At 41.0% G+C, this 7159-nt stretch overlaps 1 pseudogene; it reads left to right on the top strand.

Annotated features, from left to right (window-relative positions):
- Window positions 1-203: 203 nt before the first annotated feature.
- LOC120222695 lies at window positions 204-325 on the top strand (annotated as a pseudogene).
- Window positions 326-7159: the final 6834 nt, after the last annotated feature.

Below are 7159 nucleotides of genomic sequence, written 5' to 3' on the forward strand. Positions count from 1 at the left end.
ACTGATCCCTGTCTAGCAAAATACACAAAATTTAATTTGAGATATATTATAGATCTAAATAGAAAAGCTAAAATTATAACTTTTCTAGAATGAAACATAAGAGAATATCTTCATGACCTGCAGACAGACAAAGGTTTCTTAGGTATGAGGCAAAAAATAAAAGAAAAAAATCATAATTTAGATTTTATAAAAATTAAAAACTTCTGCCCATCAAAAATACAATTAAGAAAATGATGGTGTGCAATGGCTGCAAACAGTGGCCCCCTCAGTAATATATGCAGCCTGTTGCTTGTATAGGTTGTCCTAAGGGACCTTGGAGACCACATTTTCCAGTGAACATGTATGTCTGACCTCATGCTGTCCCCAGTCCAGGATCCAGACAGGTATTCAGAGTGCCTTTAGAAAGCTGCAGGGCACAGTTGTCATGGTCCACATCAGCCAAGGCATCATGTTCATCCGCACCAAGTTGCAGAACAAGAAACATATGATTGAAACCCTTCCATAAGGCCAAGTTCAAGTTCCCTGGTAGCCAGGCAATTCACCGCTCCAAGAAGTGGGCTTCACCGCGTTTAAGACAGATGAATTTGAAGACATTGTGGCTCAAAAACAGTTTTTCCTGGATGGCTATGGGGTCAGATACATCCTTAATTGTGCCCCCTCCCTGGGCAAATGGTGAGCCCTGCACTCCTGAGAGCTTCTGCACTGCCCCTCCTTATGCCTACCAATAAATCCTTCTTCCTACTCAAGAAAGAAAATGAATGACAAGTTACAGACTACGAGGAAATATTTGCAAAATATTTCCATGAGATATTCCATTATATCAAATCTATACAAGGAACTAAAACACAAAAATAAAAACACAAACAACCCGATTAAGAGAAGGGCAACATATTTGAATAGACATTTCAGAATAAGGTGGATGTACTAAATGTATGCCTACCCTCTGACCCAGCAACTCCACTTCTAGGTATTCACCCAAAAGAAAAGAAAACATACATCCACAAAAATACTTACACAAGAACATCCCTAGCAGCTTCATTCACAGTAACCCCTAACTGGAAACAACCCCCCCCCGCCCCGTAATGGGGAAAATGGACAAATTCTAATCACTAATGGGAGATACGAAAGGAACAAAGCACTAACACATGCAACAAAATGGATGGATCCCCATAACATGATGATCCTGTTCAGTTCCATTCACATGAAGTTCTAAGTTTCTCTAAAAATGAAAACTGATTGCTTCTGCAAGACGAGAACAGTGATTGACTGGAAAGGGGGCAGGAACAGACTTCCTGCATTATAAAAATGTTCCATATCTTGATAGGGATTTGGGTTACACATGTGTAAGCATTTGTCAAATCTCCTAGAAGAATGTACTTATACTCTGTGCATTTTACCATTTCAATGATATAAATCTAACACCCCCTGACACACACACACACACACACACACACACACCCCACAAATATTGAATTCTGCTTAATGATATGTATGCTGAATTATTTGAAGTGAAGTCTACTGATGATCTACGTCTTATTTTAAAATACATCAAAAACAAGATGTCTTGAAGGATATATATATATATATATATATATCAAATATCTATCCATATATCCATATGTATATATGGATAGATATTTGATATAAGAGAATATATATGGATAGATATTTGATATAAGAGATAGAGCAAAATGTTCACATTTGTAGAATGTACCTGCTGAGTACCCAATTGTGAGTACTCACAATTCTTTTCATGTTTAAAAGTTTGCAATAAACCTTTGGGGAAAGGGGAGCCGAATGATAGGATGCAAAACTGGTCAAGAATGGAAATATCTCGGGGCACCTGGGTAGCTCAGTTGGTTAAGCGTCCGACTTCGGCTCAGGTCATGATCTCACAGTTTGTGGGTTCGAGCCCCGCGTCAGGCTCTGTGCTGACAGCTAGCTCAGATCCTGGAGCCTGTTTCAGATTCTGTACCTCCCTCTCTCTCTGATCCTCCCCTGCTCACATTGTCTCTCTCTCTCTCTCAGAAATAAATAAAACATTAAAAAAAAAAAAAAGAAGAATGGAAATATCTCACAGTGAGAGATAGGAAGCCTTAAAGTGAGAGCAGGAAGGAGTGGTCAGAATTTCCTGGGTGAAAGAAAGGTTCAACCAGGGTTCTCCAGCCCTTGTGTGTCAGAAAGGCAGTTATCCTGTGTCCCAGCCATTCTCTGTCAACAGTCACACCCAGCCAGCCTGATCACACCTGTCCAATAAGACCTCTGAGGGACAGCATGGTGCCATCACATTTTCCATCTCCCTATGAGAGTGTCCTCCCCACAGGGTACTGGAGATTTCCCCAGAGCAAGAAATAGGTATCCCCCAATAGATTAAATGATTATTTTATTTTTTTAAGTTTTTAAGTTTATTTTGAGAGAGACAGAAAGAGCAGCAGAGGAAGAGGGAGAGAGAGAATCCCAAGCAGTTTCTGTGCTGTTAGTGCAGAGCCGATGTGGACTCAATGTCACAAACCACAAGATCATGACCTGAGCTGAAACCAAGAGTCAGACACTTAACCAACTGAGCTACCCAGGCGCCCCAAAGTACTTACTTTAAACCTGACCTAGGGCTTCCCCATTACTGTGAGCTTCCTTAAGCTAGATTTTATATCTCTTCTAACAGTTTGGGAACTCTCTTAGGATGGGGACTAACTCCACCATTAGAAGGCTTCCCTGGATGCATCTGCCATTTGACAGGGGCTTTTCAGAGGGCTGCCTATTGTTTCCTGTATTTCGCCCATGATTCCCACCTGGGCTGTGCAGGCTGAGTACAGTCAGCAGAGAGTGAGAGAGGAGTTACTGACAGTATCCAAGCAGGAACGCTCCAACTTCAATCATCCCAGAAACCGACACTCACTTACATTTAGCTAGGGAAAAGCAACATTAAGTCACTGTAGTGATTGAGATTTTACACGCCCTAAAGTGAAGAAATTCTAACTTGAGGTTCCCTCAGCAACTGTAGCTGGGCAACGTCACCCCCAGGCATTGGCAGCAGGTCACAATGCTCAACAGCTCATTGGGCAGGTAGAAGCACATCCGCCTTCACACACCTGGGGCTCACAGGAACTGAGGGTGGGTTGTACCCAGATATCCAGAGAAAGGGGGATGGTGCTGAGGTTCCAGGAAGAGCAAACAGGAAAAGAGAGGGGGGGGAGAGCAGAGGTGTTTTCTTTGCTTCTCTTCTTCAGAGGACCCCATGAGACAACTAGTATATCTACCCCTTATCTCATTCTCTTCCTGCCTCCCTCCCTCCCCCCGCACCCCCCCCCCCGCCATGAATACACAGATGCACAACAGAGAACACAGATTCATGTTCTCAAGGGTAAGTTCCCTAGCAACTGATGACATATTTTCAAGGGGTTGCATGATTGGACGCTAGATACCTGCCTGAGAAATGGAACAAACTTAGTTACTGTATGAGATACAAGATCTATTCATCTCCCATCCTTTAAGCCAGTCAGTTTCCCTAGAGCCTCCACCAAACCTCTGACCCCTATAAGTTTGATTAACTTCCAGATCTTCTTTGGGACTCAGTTTCTAATGTGATAATACAGTTTGTTTTTATTATTCTGGGTGAGATGGAGAGAAGGACATTGAGCCAGGTCATGAGAACTAATCTCCCATTTTCTATGCCAGAGTTTTTCAAAGTGTCATCCTGTGTTGCTTCCAGCAATAGTAAATGAAATAACCTGAAAGGTCTTTCACTACAAAATAACTAGCTCCTGCAAAAACAGACTTAAGTGCATTTCTGGGGTCAACATAAGTAAGAGAAATATGTAATAATCCTGTCCACCCCCCAAATTTACTGAAACTAGGGCAATGAGTAATAAACAGTGAGGCAACTCAAAAGACAAGTGTTGGAGCAGATAAGGATACTTATTTTCACCACTGTTATTTAACATTGTGCTCCTAGAGCCATTAGACAAGAAAAACAAATGAAAGTCTTCCACGTTGAAAAGCATGAAGTAAAACTATCTTTGTTCATAGATGACATGATCCCAAATGTACAAAATCCCAAAAAATTCACAAGAAAGCTGTTAGCGCTATCAATTCAGCAAAGTTGTAGGGTATAAGATCAGTTGTGTTTCTATACACAACTTTACACAAGGGAAGTTAAGAGAACAAAATCATTCATAATAGCATCTAAAAGATTAAGATATTTAGGAACAAACTTAACCAAGGGCATGAAAGACTTATATACTGAAAACCACAAAATTGCCAAAAGAAATTAAAGAAAACCTAATGAAATGGAAACTTAGGGGAGCAAATTTTACCTCCCCAAAATGTATCTCTTTGGCATGTGGATTATTTTAAGCAATTATTTTTAAGAAATAGAAGACTCAAGAAGTTTTTCTTTATTTTCTGCCCACTAACTGCCTAAAAGAATTTAGATAGAGAACCTGTTCCAGGAAGGGAGTGATCACCATAGATGACTACAGTATAATATGAACTAGTAGTAGACAGGAAGGAACCTAACGGAGTAATGTTAAAATTCCTCTGTGTCCCATTGTTTCTGCATGGCCCAGTAAATAATTGCTTGCCAAACATTTACTCTTTTTCAACCTTCTGTGAATTGTCTTCCTTCCCTTTGAAGTCCCAGACCCTTATCCCCTTCTCCTTAGCTCTAGATGGTATATAAAGCCTCAATTGCCTTATGGCCTAGAGGTCTCATATTTTTATGGAGTTCCCATAGGTGCATGATTAAACTTGATTTCCCCCTGTAATCTGTCCCATGACAATATAATTCTTATACCAGCCAAAAGAACCTCAAAGGGTAAAGAAAAATTTTTCTCCCCAACAAAGCACATCTCATGTTCATAGATAGGAAGACTATATTGTTAAGATGCCTATACTACCCAAAGTGATCCACAGATTCAATGCAATCTTTATCAAAATTCCAATGGCCTTTTTTTTTTTCTGAAATGGAGAAGCCAATCATCATATTCATGTGGAGTTGTAAGGGGACCGTAGATAACCCAAACAGTCTTGATAAATAATAACAAAATCAGAAGACTCACATTTCCTCAATATCAAAACTTCCTATAAAGGCATAATAATAAAAAGTGTGGCACTGGCATCAAAAGGAATTGTCAAAAAAATTGAAAAGACAACCTCAGGATGAGAGAAACTACTTGCAAGTCATTTGACCTCACATATTAGAATTATCCCACTAGAGTGTAAACTGCATGAAAGCAGGTATTTTTATGTGTTTTGTTTACTGCTGAATCCCCAACTTCCACAATAGAAACTGGCATATAGTGGGCACTAAATAAATACTTGATGATAGATATAAAAATAAAATGAATATGTATAAAATGTTTAAAGGAAATTTGCATATTTTAAGGTCTTTTAGGACACTTATCCAAAGTCACATAGCTAAAATGTGGCAGAATCCAGGACTCAATCCAGGAGTTTCTGACATCAAAACCTGGGTCTTTAACTTTTATGTTATTATGCTGCTTCCCTAGTAACCCAAGGAAAACTAAGGTTTGGTTTTTGAGAGGAGACAGCAGAGTGGAAGTTTTCAGGCCATGTCCAATCAGAGTTATTTCTTAGTTAGAACTCCATCTGGACTCCCTCTCAACACCTACTTGCCTTTCGAAGAAAACATTTCCCAGGAAATGGGCACCCCATGTCTTTCTCTACATGTGAATAGAGTAGGAGGAAGGGAGAGTTGTTGAGGGTTTTTTATTTCTTTTTCTCTCCTTTTCTTTTTTGGAAACTGTCCGGGGGACGTGGTTCTGCTACTGGTGGTGGCAACTGCTACAATCAGAGCTGTTTCGAAGCAAAGAACTAATTTACTGCATGAATGACTTTAGCTCAAAAGAAGAAATAAGGACGATCAGGAGTCCTAAGGGAGCAGAATAATAGGGTAATTTACACGGGGAGATGAGGGAGATGGGAGAAATATGCAGGGTAATTCTTCTGTATAATCTTTATTTTATATTTTTGCCCTTTTTCCCTTTGCCTCTCTGGGGACAAAGCCTCGGCTCAGAGATGCTTCCTGGCCATCCCCAGGGTTGATGTCTGAAAAAAATGAAAGGGCAAGGAAGAGGAGGCTTCTCAGGATGAGGAAGAGAGAAGGTCGAGAGGTGGTTTCACAGATGTTTTCTAAAGCCATCTTCTACTGAGAGGATGGTCTGTGGGAGGCCCCCATTAAGCCTTGTGATTGGTGAGGGATTGCAAAGGATAGCTTCAGATGTCTGAGTGCTGTGTACAAAGGAGCTGCTATCTGTACCACCAGTTTGGGCTGGCCCCAAGCTAAGAGCTTACTATTACCCTTGTTATGGACTGAATTTTTGTGTCCCCCCTAAATTCATATGTTGAGGGGCACCTGGGTGGCTCAGCTGGTTAAGCATCTAACTTTGGCTCAGGTCATGATCTCGCAGTTCATGAGTTCAAGCCTCATGTCAGCTGTGCTGACAACTCAGAGCTTGCTTCAAATTTTGTGTCTCCCTCTTTCTCTGCCCCTCCCCCCTCAAAAATAAACATTTTTAAAAATTAAATAGATAAATAAATTCCTATGTTGAAATCTTAACTTCCAGCATAACAGTATTAGGAGGTGGGGCCTTTGGGATGTGATTAAGTCATGAGGGTAGAACCCTCATGAATGAGATTACTGCTCTTATAAAGGAAGTGCAAGAGATCTCCCTCACCTTCTTCCCACTCTCTGAGGACACAAGAGTGGGCAGTCTACAACCCAGAAGGGGGCTTTCACCAGAATCCAACTGTGCTGGCACTCTGAGCTCAGACATCCAGCCTCCAAATTGTGAGAATTAAATTTCTGTTGTTTATAAGTCATCCTGATCTTTGGTAATTTACTGTAGCAACCCCAATTGATTGGACCACCCCAGATTCTTAATTTCCCAGCATAGAAAAGATATGGGTTGGCAGGACTCTTAGATAGCATTTAGTCCAAGACACACATAAAAAAAAAAAAAAAAAAAAAACCAAAAAAAAAACACCGGGGCTCCTGGGTGGCTTAGTTGGTTAAGCGTCCGACTTTCGCTTGGGTCATGATCTCGCTGTTCGTGGGTTCAAGCCCCGCGTCGGGCTCTGTGCTGACTGCCAGCTCAGAGCCTGGAGCCTGTTTCAGAGTCTGTGACTCCCTCTCTCTCTG

This window comes from Hyaena hyaena, unplaced genomic scaffold (genome assembly GCF_003009895.1).
Source record: "Hyaena hyaena isolate Hyena2069 unplaced genomic scaffold, ASM300989v1 scaffold_898, whole genome shotgun sequence".
NCBI lineage: Eukaryota > Metazoa > Chordata > Mammalia > Carnivora > Hyaenidae > Hyaena > Hyaena hyaena.